Source organism: Lichenostomus cassidix, chromosome 5 (genome assembly GCF_008360975.1).
Source record: "Lichenostomus cassidix isolate B80296 chromosome 5, HeHo_3.0, whole genome shotgun sequence".
In the NCBI taxonomy this organism is placed as follows: domain Eukaryota; kingdom Metazoa; phylum Chordata; class Aves; order Passeriformes; family Meliphagidae; genus Lichenostomus; species Lichenostomus cassidix.
Genome location: NC_139486.1, coordinates 31,403,428 through 31,425,015, shown reverse-complemented (window position 1 = coordinate 31,425,015; position 21,588 = coordinate 31,403,428). Strand labels below are relative to the sequence as shown.

Sequence of the window (21,588 nt, the reverse complement as noted above, 5' to 3'; positions counted from 1 at the left end):
GAGTAGAGTAAAATAGAGATCTTCAACCCCAAAGACAGATGAAAAGTGTAGGGTACAGCTGTCTGTGAAACCATGTGAGGATTAATACTATAAGACATTACTATTTTCTCTGCTAGTGCAAGAAGTGGGAAGTATTGAATGAAGCTATCTGGCAGCAAATTCAAAACAAAGGTATTTTTTGATGTAACTCATAATTACATATGGAAATTTGTCACAGGATTTTGTGGAAACTGAAATTTTTTTGCAGGTTTGAAAACAACTGGAAAAATACTTTGAAGGTTATGTTATAAATAAGACATTATCTCTGGCTCAAAAAATCCCTGAACTGCAAATAGCTAGAGGCTGGCAGAGTAATTCTGAGGAAGTATCCCTGTGTGTGTACCCTGTTTTCAATCTTCCCTAGAACTCACACTACTGGTCACTGGTGTGTAGAATTTGGGGTTGTATGGAGCTTCTGATGGATATGGTGTGATCTTTCCCAAGTGATTGGTAAGCTACAGAATCACTAAATTAATATTTAAAGTTTGAGATGGTGTCAGTTCAAAACTGTTGGAAGGTATTGAGGTCCTGTTAAGGATTCACTTTTCTGTCATTTTAGTATTTTTAGCAGGCTTTCTGGCGTCACCACTGGCTGATACATAAGTATTAGCAGAGGAATAGCAAGTTGAATTCCTTGTAAAGCATCGATACTGCTCATTGAGGCAGACTATACAAATGGGTATTTTTAATGTCTCATGGTTTCAGGAATATTGAAGAAGACTAAGGAATGTATTTCAAGACTAGTGAAAAAATGTTATCAAATGGAACTATTTAGGTAACTGTAGATCCATGAATTGATACTGATTCTGGGAAAAAAAGAATGGAAAAGCTGATACAGGATTTGGTTAATTGAGATTTAAAGTGTGGAGGTAGGCCTTGCTGGACCTGAAAGTTGGCTGAGGACCAGGTATCACAAAGAAAGGGAGGAATGAGCTGAACAGATGTAAGTCCAGGCTGTTGGGTTGCAGGTTTTGAGTTGCCAGGAACACACAGTTGCATCTTCTGTAACAAAGCTTTCTTCTACGCAGATGCTGTTTTGCCATGTCAGACCCTTCCCAAAGCACTTTATATCTGCCATAAATGTATCTAAGCCCTCGTGCTTTTGGTTTAAATCAGAGCTTGTACTGATAGAGGCCTGAATGTCTGCCCTGTACATAAACTGGTTTGATGTGAACTGGCTCTGCTTGTTTATTCCACAGACACACCCCAAAAAATAAAATATCTATCTATCTATCTAATCTATCTATCTCAATATAACTAATATCAGTCTGTTTGGCTTTTTAGAAGATACCTCTTTCCACATGGTTGGAACTACTGCGTAATATTACCCTCATGTATTTACAGTGCAAATGGTTTGAAGTGTTTTAGTGCCTTTTTTCTCATTACAGTAATTTTTGGAGGCAGGAGATTATTTAATGAAGGGCTTGAGAGAGATGTAAATGGCCATAGTGAATTTCATGTTCATTTGTAACTCAAGGTGAAGTAGACATATTGCATCAGTGATTTAACTATAGGAGGATAAATTCTGGATTTCACTCCTTACTTTCTATTAGCTTATATAAATTCTGTCTATTAATAAAAGGATGGAAATATAAAAGTATCTTATGTTTTTCCTGTAAAATAGTAGTCTTGATAGATGTGAAAGTGAATGCAGAAGATAGGCTAACAGCTCACGGATATGTGTACCTACAAATTTGTGCTCCTACTTGTGGATTTCTTTTAGCTGATACCTGCCCCAAGGGGCAGTTGGCACTTTCGTTTTGTGTCTAAGTCACATAATTTTTAAAAGACTTATTAAACAATATCTTACCACTTTAATATTTGTTACCTGCTGGATTAGTTGGGAAGGGGGTCCCATGTGTATGGACCACGTGTCATTTTGCTAAGCAGATGTGCTGTCTTTGAGCAATTGACTGTTGTTATTTTGTGATGTGGTTTATTCATTTCACATATACAAACAACTCAATATGGAGTGGAAATGAAAAGATATCCTTGTCAGATGCTTAGCGATCCTTGAACAACTGATTATGATAAAGGTGGAAAAATAAATATTGACTTCCTGCTTTCAGGTGAGATGATCTTACATAAGTACACATTTTGGAAAACACTTTGTGAGTCTTGGGCCTATGGTGTGATTCTTGGGGATGGTCCTGTACAGGGCAAGTAGGTAGACTCAATGATCCTTGTGGGCTCCTTCCAGCTCAGCATATTCCATGATTCTGTGATGTTTATTTCTGGTTGCATGGAAGATTAGGTATTGGAACTAATAATGAACTGTTCACTTAGTGAATGCATCTGAATTCTTTGAGGATAAGTGAGAGAAATAATGCACTTAAAATAAAAATAGCATTTATCTTGATGACTTAAAATTATTAATGAATACATCTGAAAATATCCACCTTTTAAAAATATTATGTGTTTTAAAAAATATTAGTTTTATCCACTTCTCCTTCCTCCAATCAAGCTTTCCACTTGTTCTCAGCCCTCTGATATTTTCAACAGAGGTTAAAAAGCCCTAACTGCAATTCTCAGTTCAGAAGTTTCTAAAACACTAGGTTTCAAGTAAGCCTTTTGAGGGCTTCTTTGAATAATTACATGATTTTTCTCAAATCAAGTTGTGGAAATCGTGACCTGGTGCTATTGAAACTTTCAGCCATATTATTTTAGTTTATATTGTACAGAACCTACTTCCTCACTTATGATTCTTTTCTGGGGTGTTAGATATGAGACAAAGTATCAGTGCATGTTGTACAGGAGCTGTGAGGAGGCAGGGAGAATTCTTACTGGAGCACTGTGGTACGTGAAGTGAGACATGGGAAAAAATGATTGAGAGAAAAGGGCAGAAACTGGGAAAATGTAGAGAGTACTGGAACCCGTCAACAACAAAATGACTGAGTTATGAGTGCACTAGCAAAAATTCCATCAAGTTCTCATTAAATACAGGAAATGGGAAAATGGAAGAGGGTTAGAATAATAGAAATGTCTTTGCCTGTATTAAGCAGAAGACTTAAGTGTGAGTGTTTAGAGCAATGGACTTTTCCCCCCTGCCATGGCAGTGAAAAGTGTGACCTTGTAGAACAAATTTCAGATATATAAAGTATGCCACAGTAATATGCATGAGATGACCCCTTTCTTGCAGGTGTTGTTTCACATATCCTGCCATGATTTTGGGAGTATGTTGTTGACTCCTAATACTACAATGAACTTTGTCTTATATCAACTTGAGTATTTTAGTCTCATAGTATTCTACCAGTCTTTGGCAAATAAGTTCAGTCTTCTAGTACTTGCTAGAATTTATAAATGCTTTGTGCATAAGTGAAGGGTTCATAAAGGGTGTTTGTGAATGGCAAATTAGTCTGTCTCTAGCAAGCATCAGGCAAGAGAGAGATTATTTTAGTAAGTTAGCAAAACATAAAAAGAAAAAGAAAACAACTGATTCTTATATTAAATGACAATATCATATAATCAGATGTGCTAAATAGAAACAATGGAAGAGAGAAGTAGAGGAGATACTTAAAACAATGCTGCAAGAAGAAATGTTGCATCTTAGTAAATAGAAAAAATTGTGCGAAAACAATAAAAGACAGTAGCAGCAAAAAACATGGTTTTCAAAGCTGCTATTGAATAGAAAATTTACCAATGTGATACTATAAAATGGTATGTTAAATGATATAAAATTCCTAATTTTTTTTATTTTCAAGGGTTGTGGGAGGTTTTTGAATCATAGCAAATATATCTTTATGACTTGTAAGTGTAATTTCTTGAATAAAAGGTACAGTGTTTATTTTTCGAGCCCTGTTAGATGGTAGAATCTCATTCTGAAATGTTTTGCAGGCTATTTTCATATAGAATTCATATCTATGTGACTCATGTTGTGAATGCTCTAAGTAAGTGAAAAAAATTAATGACCTGCACCTTCTTTTTTATAGTTTAACTGGGGGACTGATGTCCAATCTTATTGGCACTCTGTACACAGTACCTTGGGGTGCATTAACATGGTGCTGTTTCCTTACTGTGCTGTAGTTTACCTTTCATAAATAGCTAATCAACACTTGTAGCTTTATTTAATATCCTTTTATATAAACAAAGATTTATTATTCTGTAATAAAAGATATCCTCTTACATCTGCTGCTGTGATACAAAATGTTGTTTGCTTTGCCAGATTAAATAGATAATGAAGTGCAATAAATATTTTTTGGTACTGTTAACAGAAACATGGCTTTTTATTAATTTCTTTCTTAAATAGCCATGCATGGACATATGTATTAAAATATTTCAAAGAATTTAAATCTTAGGAAATATTTCACTCTGGTATAAGTCAAGAGATCATTTAACAGTTTTTTCTTTCAATAACCTTAATATCAAAAGAGAGCTGTTATTTTTACAGTGTAGGAAGTCTAAGAACATGAAATATCTGTCACTGAAGGATTTAAATTTAAGTATCAGTATCAAGAATTTTAAATTAATTGAGTTATTTTTCATACATTAAAGTATATGTTGATGTAATAAACAATCAAAGCAGTATATGAAATAAAAACTTACCTAGGAGATACTTGATTGAAGCTTTGTCTGTGCTCTGTCAGAATATACTGAGACTCACTCAGCAGATAGGAAGCTTTTTTCTATTTGAAATGCATTGTGCACTCTCGTCTTGTGATTTCTTTTCCACAGCGTCTTCTTGTTCACTGCTGCTTCAGTCTTGTGGTATTGGTTGTTTCCAATTTATTTCCAGCTATCTCCAATGCCTGATTTCTTCCACATTCAGCATTTTTGTTTGCTCTGCCCTGATCAGGTAACAGAAAGAACCTGTGAACTTCATATCTTTCCCTCCCCACCAAAAAAAAATGTTAAAAAAAGGCAAATGCACTGACCCCAGTTAACTCAAGTATTTAGCACCCATTTAAAAAAGCATTTAAATATTTGGTATCCAGTAAATTCCATCTGTTTTCTGGTGCTATTCCAACACTGAAAAGTTATTTCCCTACACATTTTCTTAGCCTCCACATTTTAGATTTTTGTAGGAAATATACAGGATCAGTAGACATCAGTTCTTAACTTTTAATCCATGCAACATAATTCTGTGAAGGATGATGAAGGTCTGCCTCTCTCAGCTACTCATGCTTTTGTCAGACACAGATGTGAAATGCTGCTTTAGAGAGAGGGGGAAAAAAAATCCCAAAGGGTGTAGTGTTTTGTCATCTCTCAGGACAGTGAGCACGCATGGCATCAATGAGTGGCAGATATGAGCTATTCAAACCAGTGACTGAGCTGACAGCATGACGCTTTCATACATAATAGAACCATTAATTATTTCTTCTGATGGACAGCAGTGTGTACTAGAAGAAAAAAGCAGCAGATGATAATACTAGGTTTGATAGGTTCCCCGTGTTTTAACAGCTTGTCATTAAAGAACAAACAAGCAAAAAACTGCTGTTTTGGGATATGATCAGGTAAAACAGACCAGAGTTGTTTTGACAGGATGGATGCCATTCATGGGGTTAAAAACTCCATTCAGGTTAAGGTCTATTCATAGCTAGCTTTTTATAAAAAAGATTTTCTAAAAATTTTTGCTTTAAAAATAATGGTTTGTGTTTTGATTCATTTGGGGAACCTGGCTGTTGACTTGTAGGTTTTAATTTATAACTTAATTTAGAGATTAAGCCCACACATTTCTTTTTTTTTCCCCTGATAAAGGAAACCTTCATGTTAAAAAAAAACCCCAAACATTTTTCAAAGACTCTCTATATGAAGATGATGTTCAAACTCATTACACACTTTGTATCAAAGACACAAATCCACTTATAATTAATTTAGAAATTTAAATTGTCTGATTTAATGTTAGGGAAAGCTTGTATTAACCTCAAGCTCTCTTGAGGTTAATATGGAAAAAATGTATTTTGAAGAACTGACTTCAATTTAGCATAAGCCCTCAAATATAAAATATGATGGATAAAATCTTCATTCGCAGTTTCGATGTTGTTAAGTGAAATGTATGAGGATTGCGGGGAAAATAATGCGATGTTTAGAACTTTTCCTTAGAACAGAGGGGGGTTTTTTCCCCCCTCAGAATCTTCTTTACTGGAACTTTTCAAATTTATTGACAAGGATATGTTTACAAGCAATTTATTTCCTTTTTTTTGCCTTCTGTACCTTGAATGTGAAGAAGAGATAAGGTGATGACTACTTTAAAACCAGGGTGAAATAAAAACCACACCAAAAAGATGATGGGAGAAAGGGCTGCTTCTGCTAGTTTGTATTTGTTTACTCTATGAAGAACCTCTTTCATCATTGAAGAAGAAAACTTATCTTAATCATCCTTGTTACAAAATGATGGAGAGCATCTGGATAAAGCTTTTTTTAGTTTATCCAGTCAAAAATGGTGAGCACTGTTATGGCCTTATATCAAATAACTTTTGGAATATTTTCAGTTTCTAGCATGCATTCTATCTAGCTCCAGACCAAATCCAAGTGTAGTAGTATAGGATGGCTGTAACTTTAAATCTGTCAGTCTTGTCTCTTTAGATAACAAGTCGAGTTGCCAAGGATACAATGGGTACATGATGTAAAGTCCATGCTGAAAGTGCTGGAATAAGACATACTTTCTGAAATAATATTAACACTTTCTCTCTCATGATTTCTGTCTTTGTGTATACAATCCAAGCCTGGAGTTCGTGCCCAAGATGAACTGAAAGTGTCCTAAATTTATTAGCATATTTCATAAAAGTACTGATTCTTATGAAAACCTTCCAAGTAATTGAAATCTGACAAGGCACAACCTTTTTATTCTCAGATAATCTTTTGTGAGACAAAGAACAAACACTAGCCCAGTCTGCTTCCCCCTTTGCAACTCCCAAAACTGGGAACTCAAGTAGCTACTCAGTGATTATCCCCAGACGAAGTCCTGAAGCACAAGATAATTGAACAGTTTTCTTGTACATGCATGTGCACAAGCATACTTACACTTACACTTATACCCCTCTTTTTCCCCCCTCTTCAGAACAAGGTAAACAAAGCTATTTGTATGTTGTATCAGAATTATTCTGCTGTTCAAACCTGGAGATGAGGATAACACAGATATAGCAGCATGTTAAAATTTAGGGGATGACAGTAATTCTGACATTTTGATGTGCAACCTGAGTCTAGGATAAGAGATGATTGGTGTTAAGAATTTAAATGCTGAAGATGAAGGTGGTTAGAATTTTCAACCATAAATACAGCACAAAGAAGAGGAATTGTATTTTTTAGCATGGTGTTCTGAAAATCTTTTCTGTTTGGTCAACCTGCAACAAGAATAAGTTATATATAGGCTGCATGACTAATGTGGGTAAATAACATCTGTGGTGGAGAATGTTGCTCATATGACTGAAGTAGCAATGCACCGCTGAGCATTCCAAAGGGCATATAGTCCATCTTGTGACAGGATATCTACTTTGTGACAGTCAGTGCTGCACTAGGGAATTGCTCCCTTGCAGAGTTTAGTTATCTTGGCCTCACAGGATGGAGGGATTCCACATCCATAAATGACATCAGGTGACATGAAGTTCTCATACCCCTGAGCCAGCTGTAAGGAATCACAGGGGACTGGCCACATCCCTCTACTTTGGTTCATTTGGATCACAGGTGTGTTGTCTTCTGCATAACTTTGTGACAGCAGAAAAGTTAACTTTGTAGTCAGGAAAAAGTCCTTTACTTGGACTCAAGTATCAGTTCCTTCTTTTTTGAGTGGTGCTATGCACAAAAAACTACTCTGTAGCTTTGGTTAACAATGGGTTGAAACTCTGCACCTGAAAGTCAGGTCTAGGGGTGAATGATGTACTTACCTGGTTTAAGAAGAGTGCTTTTTAAAAGTTGCATAAGAAGTGAGCACAATGCTTTCTTTAAAAACATTTTGCATTTTAAGTGTGTGAGCATTTGAGTTGAAAGCTCACTGAAATGTCATTGCAATCTCACAGTAATATTCAATATTTACAGTATCCAAGCTGGTAGCTTTGTCAATAGTATTAAGCCATGTATTGTCTGTGTTAGTCCATTCCTGATTAATAATTATGAATTATTCAAGTCCTAAAGGCCAAATATTACCCCTCTGTATGAAAGTAATTTGTCAAGTATATTGGAAAAACCGTTTTTCGAAAAAGACTGAGTGATGCATAAAGCTGTATCTCAATGAACCATTTCTGCAAATTATAAAATGGGTGATAATCACTAATGTTAGCATTGCAAATGAATTTGAAAAAAACCTAAAAGACATAGTGTTAGAGAACAATTCTAAACATTTTCCTCTTTGAGAATTTCAAGTATTTACCGTTTATCTAACAAACAACTAGGCTCATGGAAATCCTATTTTTACCTTTTTTTCTGAATATTGTCATTCAGCTTTTAGAGGGCTGTAAGATTACCTGTTTCAGGCAAGTTGATAACTAGTGGTTGCTTTTCAGAGAAAAGCAGTGTATTTATCAGAATTTTTAAATTGCTGAAGAACTAATGTTCTGAAGAAAATGTCATCATTATTTCTGCTTCTTTTGTTGCCTGCAGGTAGTTTTTGCCTTTGTGAACAAAATACACTTTTGCCTTATATTTTCCCTTTTTTTTTTTTAAGGATGTTTGTGTGTATTAGTTTTGATCTCATATCAATGATTATTTGTTATTGCCGATCAAATAATTCTGTTTTGTCAATGGAGTATTTGATTATCTTCCAGCTGAATGAAGTTCATCTGCAAAACTGCATTTTTCAGGGTTCAATATAGAATATATTCTATGTTTCTAAAAACCAAAGTGATCTTTAAAAATCAATGTCTGAAAATAAAAAGTCTTCAAAGTTTTAAAATTTTGAAATCAATTGGATAATTAATGCTGAGTAATTTTTTACTTAAAAACATGACAACCTGAATCTTAAAATTATTTTGAATTTAATGGCGATATCTGCTATCTCTCAGTGCAAGTAGGTACTTTTGTGTTTTTTAAAATTGAGACTATTGTCATTAAATGGCTATTTCCCGTACTCTGAAAAATGGTATAGCTCAACTAGCTTAAAAGAGAAATGGACTGAGATACCTTAGAAGAAAAGGAGTTTTTGTTACTTAGGAAATGAGATGGTAAAAGTTCTTAGCACAACTCTTACCATGTCAGACATCACATCATCAGTGAGCTTTTGTGTTTCCTAGATTTTAGTTATGGCAGTAAAGTTACACTTGAGATAAAGTGGCTTTAATATAAAATCCTTTGAAAAGACCAACAAATAGTTCGTTTTCTACTTTTCTAGTCAACGTGTTGCTAGTAGATGAATTTGGACAGAATGCTGTAATAAAAATGTATACCATTACTACTAATAATGATAATTTAACATTATTTCTACGACTGTTGGTTGCTACTAACATTTTGTTGGAAATTTTATTCAGTGAGATTTTGCAAGAATGATACTTGCAATTAAACTATTACTTTTTTTTAGAGAAAGGTAACTAGTGGACTGACCCAGATTTTAATTATTATGTTTTAGAAATCATACTTAGAGCATTTCTGTGTATTAACATTTGGCTGCGTTGGTATGTTTTTTCCCCCATTATTTTAATACTGAAAACAGCTGAAGACATCTTCTTTTGTTTAACACAGTATTAGGAAGGGTAAGCAATCATTGTCTCACAAATATATGAGCTTCAATTGTATTTTTAATCACATTTTAATTAATGGCTCAGTATTTGTGAACGTGCTGTCAGATTCAGCCAAATTACAGCAGGTTGCTGTTACCAAACTACTCAGACTGGTAACAAATTATGGAACTGTTTTGAGGACTGAACAGTTTTGCGTAATTGTTGTTAGTTAACTTGTGATGTCTGATGAATATGTGCTCACCAGATGCTGGCCAGATAGCTTCCAATTGACTGTTTTTTAGACTGTTCATGAACCAGATGGATTATGACCTTGTTTTTGTTTTGGATTTTGTGCTATTTTGGCAGCTCTTCCCTCTCACCTGTGTTAAAGGCAAGTTTGGCACTTAATTCTTTTTGTTGTAAAGGTAAGGAGCAATAACACTGTGACCACAAATTTTGTAAGAGTTTGAGGGGGGACGGTGTCAAAGATTTTTAAGTTTTGCTTATGCATATTCTTCTTTTCTCTCTCAATTTGATCTTTCTAGTTGCCATAACAACTTCATAATAGCAGCGCATTTACTGCTGTAGTTAAGGTTGTGTCAGCACTTCCATTATGAGCTACTGTTTTCAGGAATTTCTAATTTATTCACAGGCTTAAAAATGACATACAGTAAGCCTATGTAATTTGTTTTAATGTATGGTACCAACTTTTTGAAAGCTGCTGTTGTCTGAGCTCTGATGCCATGTATAAAATAGCATATTGTTCCAAGTGGGTTTTTTTTCTTTTTTTTACTGAGAAGTGGCAAAACATTTTTCGTCTAAAATTAATTTTGACTGGTTCCCGTCTGCCAGAGGTATGAGAATCAACATGTTCTTTTGCTCTGCCGCAGTGCCCCATCACGCCTGTATCCAGTTAGACCCATCTGTTCCTGTTAGTTAAAAGGTTAGTTTGAGCATGGTGCTTTTCTGGGAAGTAGGAAACATATAAACTTTTTAATAAGAGAATTGAATATCTCATTAAGAAATAATTGGCATCTTCAATACTTTTATAATTAATTTTACATTAAATAAAGACTAGCTAGCAATGTTAAGTGGTGGATGATTTTTGAAATGTGAGAAGTAGAGGGCAAGTCTGTTTCTAGTATTGAAAAAGTCGGTTATTCATTGTAGATGTACTTCCTGTTACTGAGTTTTAGCAAGGAATTGTGGATAACTACAATGCAACTTTCTGAAATCTGGACATTTTTTAACCAGAGAAACATATCAAAGCAGTTACATAATTTGCTGAAGGTGTTCTCTATCAAGTGATTTCACTAAGCATGTGATAAAGGGATGGTTTAAAGACTTTACTTCACCCAAAGAGATTTTGGGGGTTCTTTTAAACACATTTATTTCTGGCAAATTTACAAGGTACAGCACAAACTTGCTGCATTATTAATTGTATATTTGTGAGGATTCATAGGATTTTTGTTTGCTTTTTTTTAACCTGTCCTCTTGCCAAATGTACTCCAAGACACTTGCCCTTAAAACAAAATTATGTGTTTTCATTGTAGGAGACAACACTATAAACAGTATGTTACAAAAATAGCCCCAAAACTTTTATATTCTTTTTAGTCCCTTATTGGTTTTATTTTAATTTGAACTAAAGTCTTCACTTACATAAAATTACTTAAATTTGAAGTGTGTTCCTTTTTTTTTTCTTTTTCTTTCAGTTAATCTTTGATTCTACTTCACTCTAATAAAATATAATAGCAGGTATGCAGACATTTGTATCACCTTGGCTGATGTTAATAAAACTTCAGCAACAACCTGTAACTTTAAAAGAAAGATTAATTTGATTTTAATGGTCTGTTGTAATCATAGCTGTTCATTTCAAAGGTAAATTTCTTTGATTTTTACTTTTAAAGGAAAATGTATCTAATGTGATTATCCTTGTGGAGAAGTATTTGTTTAAGTATATCTTATTCTGAAGAAAGATTGTGGGTACTTCTCAACTGAAAAATATAAATTGTTTTTTAAAAGCTCACTGATGCTTTTGGCACAGACTTCCTGCTTGATTCTAGACAGGTGAAATATTCAGTCTGGATATCCTATGTCCAAACACTTCATTGTCCTTTTATTGCTTCACTTTTTAATGTGTTTTCCAGTTCCCTGCCAGAATCGGTTTAATTGTTAGCCATTTTCTATTGCTTGGCTTTGAAATCATGTTCAGAAAATTGCTTTGGAGAGCTTTTTCCCAACTGAGTATAAGATTTAACAGCCAAAACCCTATAAATGTTGCAAGAAAACCCACTGAACTCCCAAATAAAGAAATTATTTTTAAAGTGCTACATCATTATGGTATTTGCAAATTGCATCTCTCTTTCTAGGTAACACAGAAGTCTACATTTGTTCTTCTATCGTCTTTTGTTAGTTTCTCCTTTTACTTCTTCCCCATTCCCCAAATTTATGGAGCTTTGGTTTTCAGAGGGTTCTTAGACCTGGAGGATTAATTTTAAATTTAAGCATGAAGGGTTTATTCACTTTAGTTGTTTTCTAGGTTCTGTATTTTGTTGTGTTTTCATTGTAAAAGATTTTGTGCTTTCTCTGATAAGTAAGAATTAATGGAAACATTTGCATCCTTTGCAGAGTTCATAGCAATGAGAAGTTACTCTGTCTCATTTCTGTAACTGTCTTTATAGGAACAAATATGTGAACAGAATCCTAACTTGATATTAGCTTGGTGCTGCTCTTCAGAGTACACTTCAGATGAGAGGGAATATGGAAAGGAGTAGTTTAATTTTGCGGACTTTATGTAAACTATACTCTGTCTACATTTATTTTGAAATCTGTAAGTCAGTTCTCTGGAGCTGTTGAACTTAGTTAAAAGATTTTGCTAGAAATTCTCTGAAAGATCTCCCTCTTTATCAATGACAATTGGAGTAAAAGATAAGGTTTGATGTCAGTTGCATTTCAGAACCGCAGTATAAAACTAATAGTACTAATAAAGTCTGGGTTGTTGGGATAAGCTGTTCCAAAAGCTTTTCTTTTTTCAATGTACGCGTTATGTTGATCTTTAATGTACTAGGGATTAGGTATGTGAAGTAGATACTTATGAAAGAAAGAATTAAATAGAAGTACAGATATCAAGGTTTGCAGTTTTTTAAAAGCCCATAGTATGCAAATTGTATAAGCTCTTATCTATAAATGCCTAGGTACTGCTTGCTTCCAGAAAGCAATCATCAATAGATCCCCTTTCTTCTTACTTCATGTCTTACATAATTTTGTAAACAATTCACTTCAAAAATATGACATAGTTGCAAAATTACTGAAATTGATAGAGCTTTTTTGGCATTCACTAATGTAAAATTTTATGTCCTTTCTTTCTAAAAGATAAGCATACCAATTTCACTGAAATTCTATTGTTTAGCCGTCAGTTGAGTTAAATTTCAAATTTTAAGTTTCAGAGTTACCTGAAAGATTATTCGTTTTCTGTAGGTTTTTTTCTAGTTTAACTAGTGTTGTTTGCGAGCCATGTGTGTAGTTGTCACCCAGCAGATAGTCATGTGTCTGAAGAACACATGCCCATAATTCAGGTGGTTTCATAGTGATGTTGTGTGGTTCATTCTCTGTCTTGTGATGTGACAAATGAGCTTTATGTTTATGTTCTGCAGAAGGGCAGAGCCATCCCACTAAAGACACAAAACTTGCCAGTTTCCCAGTTAAGTGAGGAATGATTTCTGAAGTCTTCCAGGAGAGGTAGTAAAACAGGTGTTGTTCAAAAACCTCAGTTATCTTCCTGCTTCCTGTATGTCTGCTTTCATACAGGTATTATGTGGAAAAAGGAAGCCCTTTCTTCCTGTTTTCAGACTGTATACAGTGTTTTCTAAAGACTCATTTTATAAGCTTGGCAATTTTGAAGTGAAATCACAACACAAAAAAAAAAAAATTGAACTTGCCTGAAAATTAGGACACAATTAAGGACTACTGCAGTGGTACAATTTAAAATTTAACTGATTAAGTAATGAACTCATAACGTTAAAATTAGTGGCATTTTAGTTTGCTCTTCCTAATTATGTATGTGACTGTCCAGTATATTAAGTAACCTTTCATGGTTTATGCATTTTAATCTTATAATTTTACCAGTTTAAAAACATCTGCTGGAGCCTTTGCCAGGAATAAGAATTAATGAAGTAATGAATTCACTTTCACAAGCTATTTAAAAGCCAGTTCTCACAATAGATAAGAAAGTCTAAAGGAGAAAGGAATCCAGCTCTCATTTGGAAGGGCAATATCAGTGAATAAGGTGCCATTGAGAGTGCACATTGAAAGGCCAAAAAATCAGGAAAGATGAGAAACTTATGCTCCTGCATCCTGAGATGCATTATCTTGCTGTTTTATATAGATGTAGGGGCATGCTTTGTTGAAAGCTTGGTTCTTTTGATTTTAGTCAACACTTTAGTATTCAGTTAAAGAATCCTGGGAGCTGAAGTTTATCTCTGCCCACTTGTGGAGCAGGGACTCGGATTCTCTCTCAGAAGGAGGATGTTTTGTTTTGGGGTTTGGTTGTTGTTTGGATTTTTTTTTTTTTTCCTCCTCAGGATTTATTGCTGCAGCATTGAGAACTGGGAAAGAATCTCAATAGAACACCTTCATAATTATTTGTGACAGATCCCACATATCTCTCTTCCATTTCAGAATTATTTTAGAATTTTGAGAAAGATTGTAATTTGACACCATATTTCTTTTATAATTTAAAGTATGTTATATTTGCAGGACAAGCTAATCTAAATCTAGTTCATATTTGCATGCTGAGTGTTTTAATTATACTCAGTTATAATTTCTTAAATTGCATTTTTGAAAGTTTGTCAAGTAAAGATGTCCTAGGAGAGAATTAGCCTCTTGCTGAGTAGTGCTGGGGTAATGCAGATAGCATCTTCAAACACCTGTTAGGGCATGTAATTCTGATTTTGTCACTGAAACTACAGGTCAAAAAGTGTACACTTATACCTTAGCATCCAAAGCTTCTTTCTACATCTGGAATAGGAATGTACAGTAGGAAAGACCAAATAACTTTTAATATATATCTAGTTATGTAAACTGTACTTTAATGCAATTATTTTCCATTCCCATTCAGGTGGGGATTATGAAAATGCTGTACTTTGTTTTTTCATTATGTGTTTTTTTGAGTGACTCAATGTATGAATGCATTTGTCAGTTGGATTATGAGTATCATGCTTTATGCCTATCTCAGCCTTATTTTTAAGGAATCTCTGTCTTCTCTTTCAATCACACGAACGTCAAGTCTCAGAGGGGAGCACAAGACTCATGCCTCTGTGATTCATCACATGATCTCTTGCCACGCTGCAGGCATCCTGCATAATCTCAGTACCCTCCTGTCAGCCCACGTGTAAAGCATACTTGTGTAGAAGAGGAAAGATTTGCAGACCAAAGAGCCATCAAGAGCTGGGTGAGAGGCAGAACAGGGTTCTGCAGAAGCACAGAGGAAGCCTCAGGCCCTGTCTTGCAGATGAGGTGCTTGCAGGACAGGGACATGTGTCTCACATGAGCGAATACAGATACACGTCTGCATCATCAGAGAACAGGATTGCCCATTCCCATTGCTGTGTTTAATGCATACAACTACATTTGATTCTAGTATACTGTAGAGAGTTGCTTTTTGGGAAAGCCTGTCTTGTTGATTGCCCCTTTAAAATAGCGATGAACATTAAAATTCAATGCTTGCAAAAGAATACACCTATTCAGTTAAAATATCTCTTACAGAGACATGACCAGTGGAAGTTAAGCTGTGATTCTCTTAATGCAGAGACTGAGTATCTTCAGAAATGTCAGGCTTTGCTTCCTGCTGGGTATTTGAATGGAGCAGTGTTCCGTGAAAACTACCCTCTGATGGAATACACTGTGTATGCTGACGAAGTTTTGTTGTTCTGTCCTTTGTCTTTCTAGGAGATTTCTTTGACCTGCCTTTTGAGGATGGTGTATCTTCCCAGTTGCCTGTTTTTCACAATTGGAATTCATTTTTTTTGGGGAGCCAGTCAAGGACCTTTTTTTTCTTTTGCCCTGCTGTGAGTGGGAAGGGCTATTGTATGCAAAGATTGTATCTGTTACCTATGTGCAGCAAGCCAGTTATTACACACTTGAGAGAGTCATTGATTATTTATTTCAGAGCTGTGCAAGCCTGGGTGTCTGGTGGTATTCCCTAATCAAGCCCAGCAACTATCAAACCTTTTGACTATTTGTACACTTTAGCAAACTAAGGAATTAGTGTTCATTGGCCACAAGTTACATAGTTTTATTAATCAGTATTCTATCTTCTATTGATTTAATGGTTCTCTTATTTCTCACGCTGATTACTCTGCATGCTCAGATTTTCTCTTCTTTTGAGTTGGTCAGTTTCTTGTTCCAGTGGTCTCAATCTCGCTCTGCAGTTACCTTTTAGGGAGTTTGAGCTGAATTCAGCAGTTGCTGAGTTGGGTTTATTGGTTTCTGCCTTATCTTGGGAGCTCTGCCAGATGGTCTATAAATTCTGCATTCTTTGTGTTCACTATTTGTGGTTATCCTACTGCCCAAGCCTTGTTAAACTCCCCCTAGGTCTGAGATCACTGAAGCATGTCCAGCTCTAACCCTTAACAAGGCGATTCTACCAACAAGTAATTTGTTTTCTAACACATGGACATCACCTAGAGCTTGCTTGTTAGCTGCTCTCTCTTTACGGGATTAAATCTCCCTTCCTGTTGATTAGGCTTGAAAGTGTACAAAGATCAAACATCAAAGAACATCCTTTCCTAAAAAAAATTTACATAGTCCACATTTTGCAACAGTGTTACAGTATCATGTTTAACAAAGAGACATAAAAATAAGAAATTAAATCTTATAACATAGAAGTTAACTGTTATCTGGTTGCTTCAGCTCTTATTGGACAGGTCCAGGCTATGTAAAAAAATCCCCTTTTAGAAGCAAATGGGATCTGTGAAACAGCTGCATGCTTTTCAGTAGCTTTAGAAACAATGACCAATAAGAGCCATTTCATGCACTGTATCAATCAGTAAGATTTTAGGAATATTTGAAACTATTTTGTGTATTAGTTGAGACAGTTAAAGGATAATTCAGTGCCTGTTTTTTTTTAAAATATCATTCATTGGCTATATGGATAGTTATTCATGCTTCCGAGACCTCCTTCTTCATCATCCACTTTCCTGTTATCTCAGTAACAACACCTGCAAAACATGTCTTAAATATATTAAAAAATATCTTGAAAATATTATGGCTGACAGCATTTTCTGCCTAGGAGAAAAGAAGTGCTGTTTGTTTAATGAATTAAAGATGACATTTACCTCCAACAGCCGAAGAGATGCTGCTATCTGTAGAAACACCTTGGTGAACAATCTCAGCTTTGAAACTGGTCCAAATACGAATGGCTGAGTATAAAATATACACTCTATTACAAAACATGGTTTCTTTTGATGAGTTGATCTACTTCTGAAAGTAAAAGAGATGATGAATATTCTGTTGGTATAACAGAAAATAGTTTTGAAATTGTAATGAGGGTCAGTAAAATAGTATGTCGTGCATATTGATTTAGACATTTGATTTTCTCTGTGTTCCAAATCACTGTAATATTCTAGTCATCCCATGCTGGTAGGACAACCTCAAAATTTATTAATCATTTTGAGATAATCCACAGGATATACATTCAAAAATGTTAAACTATACCTCAATTAAAGAGTGGGAACATGACATAATACCTGTTTGGAAGTCTGTTATTTGATGTTCTTGAAGCAAGCAAGGACCTTCTTTGGTGAGACCAATGTTCAGAAAAATGACATCAGAGTAAACAAACATAGAAGGCTCATCTCAGGTAAATCTTAATTTTAATTAGTTACTTATAGTGACTTTGAAGTAATATTTCATGTTAATTTTATAGTTTATATGTGTATAAGACTGTAATCTTGTAGTGGATGTGAAGGCTGCTTCTCTAGTGAGGAATGATGATATTTATTGACAGCAATGGATATGATGATAATGGATGGTATTTTATGAAAATAATGGAATATAAAGAAGAAATGTATTGAAAGTTGAAAGTAAATGCAGAATTTAGAATTTAGTCTTCAAGCTGCTGGATTTTTTTATTTTAATGAGGCTTTGTTTTATGGCATTCAGTAAGAAAAACATTAGGTAGAGGCAGAGGTTCAGGTGGGTTGATGATAGGAATTCTTTGAATGAAACTTCGAATGTTGCCTAGCCAGTGATTTATTTATTTTTTGATCATGTTCTTAAACGGAGTAGAAGTAGTGATGCCACTAGTGGAATCTACTAAGGAAATCAGATGTTAAAAATCAGTACATTGTTACTATTTACCAATAAAAAAAAGAAATTAAATTATAATTAAACTGTAATAGTAAACATTTCTTCTGTAAGTATGAAAGCCCAATTCTTCTCTGGTGCAACTGATTGCATTTTAGCAGCAGTAATGCCCATCTGCTTCTCAGGGTTTCTTGGCAACTTCAGTGCACTAAAAATTATAAATGCTTTAAATGATACTGCAAGTTGTATAATTTTGTTTTACTGAAGCCGTTATTGGAACACACTGTTCTAACAAAGTGTGACTGGATATAATATGTATTTATACTTTTTTTTCTGAGTTTGGCGTGAAATTTTTTCAACATTTATGATTAAATAATAAATCTCTTAGAAGCTCTGGCACTCGACACGGAAAATTGAGCTGTTGTAGAATTCAGTATTAAATGGTAAAATATTATTTCATTGCAATTGTGTCGTTAAAAGTTGGACGGATTACTTTATTGTCCAGGTAAACAACTATTATAATTCTGTTTATCCTGATGAAAAATCAGATAATGGAAGGTTTTTGCTGTAGTTATTTTAATCTTCCCATTTTTGCACTACTGATCCATAACTCTCATTTTGGTGGAAAACACAGGAAAATAATCTGAGAGTGAAGATTGAAGAAAAATAGGATAAAAAGAGGACACTTTAGAATTAAAAAAAAACCAAAACCAAACTACGTAAACCCTGAATTTGGCCTGGTAAAAAGAGATTACCCAGCAGTTTGTCAACACTGTACACATGTGTTTAATACTTCCGATAAGGGTAGAAGAAATTAGGTGATCCTGGAGTCATGAAGGAACAGCATAAGAGCCTGCTGTGCTAAAAAAAAGCAGAGTGGAAGCATGCAAACGACCTAGTGTAAGAGTAATTGAAGATTACATTATTTTCTAATTCTCTCTGCTAATAGTTGTGTTGTAGGTTTTTGAATAAAAATGAGCAAAGACAGGAAGGAATTGCGCTGCTGCTGAGCAGGGAGGAAAGTTGCTAGCAGGTGAAAGTATGAATATGAAAGCTCTGAATATCTTCTTTTTCACGTAAATCCACACTGACTAGATCCCCTCTGACTGAATAACTAACATATTTTAACAGCATTTGGAAGTGGGTTCTGTTAGACAATTCTGGAAATGTAATGAGTTTCAAATTTCCACTTAGTTGAAATAAAGTTAGGGAGGAGAGAGCATCCTTCCTCTGTTGTTTCATTTTGCCTTAGGCAACTATTTGTCACAAGTCATAGAGGTGAGCTACTCTGTGGTGACCGTCGGTCTGAGTAAGTACAACCATTCTTACATTGTAAAAGAAAATGATTAAATAGGGGTGCTAGTGTTGGTGTGTTTGACTGTCTTTGTATGTTTGATGGTTAGACACCAGGAAGAATTTCTTCATGAAAAGGGCTGTTAAGCATTAGAATGGACTGCCCAGAGAGGAGGTGTTCAAGAAATGACTGCATGTGGCACTTAGTGCAGTGGTCTAGTTCACAAGTTGGTGAGCAGTCGAAAGTTGGACTTGATGCTCTTGGAGGCCCTTTCCAACCTAAATGATTCTGTGATTCCATGGAGCAAACATTTTTGAGTAAACTTGCTAAAGACACTGGAGAGTCTTTGTCACTGAAGGTTTTCTACAACAAGCTAGAAAAACATCTTTCAGGAACAACATTAGGAGTAGATCAGCCTGCTTAGGAAGGAAAAAGGTCTAGATGATCATGTGCGGCCAGTTCAAGTTCTGTGGTTTCACAATAGTCTGAACAGGAACAAAAGATCCCAACATGTTCTTTCTAAATATTATTAGCAGTTTGAGTTAACGTTGCGTGAAATAATTATGCTTATATGAATGCACATAGCTCTACATACCATAAGCTTTAGAAGTGAAAACAGAGGGAAATATTTAAGCATATGTTGTTACCATTTCTCTTCTGTATTCCATTTCAATCTGAAGTATTAAAGTTCAGCACTCATGCAAGGCTTGCTTAGTGATATAATTTTATATTTTCCACAGTTAGTGATACTGTTTCCATCTTTGATTATTGTTACATTGTTCTCAATACACTGTTCTTTTATTGCACATAAAGTGTTATTGTATTGGTGAAAGCTGAAAGAAGAAAGTCTGAAGCAACTGGCAGTCCTAGAAATGACCACTTGTAGTTATTCACCGTTTCTCTTCATGGTCTACTTTTTAAAGACTCATTTCAGACTGGTTGTATTGTCATTTTATTAAATCTTCTTTGAGTTAATAGTTTGTAATGCAGTGAACGTGATTTAAATTGTACTCATGATTATAATAAAGAGTAGAAGTATCATAGTGATCAAATAAAACCAAATTACGTACTGGGCTCCTAGATGACTGTGTGATTACCATATTTTTTAAATTTTTATTACAAAGCAATGAATAAAATGTTTTGAAATTTTTATTAGAAATTAGGAGCAATAACTCTTGTCATTTGTGTCCATTTAAGTGATAGACTTTAGATTATTTATCACCAATAGTTGTATCAAAAAGAGAATGTATTCTATTTAGGAGTGAAAATTAATGGAGTTTGCCTCTGAAGAAGCAGAAACCTACCCTGGGAAGATTTCTTTTCCTTCTCATGGCTCCAACCAAAACCCAAATCAAAAGACTTCTGTCTTTTTATGTGTTCTGGTGCATTTAGCAAGTATTGTTTAGGTGTAGTGAGGACCAGGGTCACTACGGCTTACACAGCTTGCTTGAAATACATGCATCAATGGTTATGTTTCAGTAAATGCTAACTAAAAGTGGAACATAAGAATAAAAATGTATTTAACACTTCATTACTTCCTCTACTCCCTTGAGTTTTTAGAATGCTTTAGTCTGAAGAAACATTGATAGACATTGTTTCTGCTATACTTGTGTTCCCAGAAGCACTTAAATATGACTATGTATGACAACCTTCCTATTTGCTATTCGTAAGTTTAAAAGGGACAAAAGAATTAACAAAAAATATAATTTCTGCATTTGGGGAATTAATAAACTTGTGTACTTTGGACAAGGTCCCAAGAACCTCAAGGTTGAAGACATAATTTTCTACCTTAGTAGGTGTTGTAGAATTGTCTTTGCATGAATAATCATGCTGAACACGTATATACACTATATATTTATGTTTGCCTAATGATACATTTTTTTTTCCTATGTGTTCTGTTGATCATATAGAAAAAATGAATAATTCACATGAAATACTAACACAGAATCCTATTAAAAAACAAACTGAAACAAGTAGGAAGTAAGTTCAGGATGCATTCTCTATTTGTGCATCTGTTAATGCAGAATTTAGGCAAGTTGCTTATTTTGTTATGAATTAAGGGAATTAAGGCAGCTATTATCATGTGAGATTAATCTGATGAAACCCAGACAATATCTGTAGTAAAGCAAAATTGAAAAAAAAATGAAAAGGTTTTACTGCTTTGTGCTGCTGACTGATCTCTCCTCTTGTAACTGGTATCTATAATTGGGTACAAATGAGAGACTGTTAGGACTGTAAATATGCTTTTCCTCTCTGACATGTTTCCTGCCTGTTGCTTGGTTACCAGTACTTTGCCACACATACGTGCAAGGTATTAGCTCATTCTTCTGTCTTCACTCTTTGAGCTTTAGTGAGGAGATACATGAT

The 21,588-nt window shown here is 34.7% G+C and overlaps 2 protein-coding genes across 4 annotated transcripts in view; one reads left to right on the top strand and one right to left on the bottom strand.

The window, feature by feature from the left end:
• Positions 1 to 5,283, bottom strand: part of CHRM5 (cholinergic receptor muscarinic 5) — a 52,496-nt gene extending 47,213 nt beyond the window's left edge. Inside the window, exons 1-2 of one of the 3 annotated variants that reach the window (XM_085062060.1) lie at positions 4,911 to 5,283; positions 4,582 to 4,823 (exon numbers count right to left, since the gene is read on the bottom strand). The gene's annotated coding sequence lies outside the window, so the exon portion shown is untranslated. The remainder of the gene's footprint in view (positions 1 to 4,581; positions 4,824 to 4,910) is intronic. The other 2 variants (XM_085062059.1, XM_085062061.1) reach the window with 2 other exon arrangements.
• AVEN (apoptosis and caspase activation inhibitor) overlaps positions 1 to 21,588 on the top strand; it is an 85,974-nt gene that overhangs the window by 32,768 nt on the left and 31,618 nt on the right. The gene's annotated exons all lie outside the window — the stretch shown is intronic.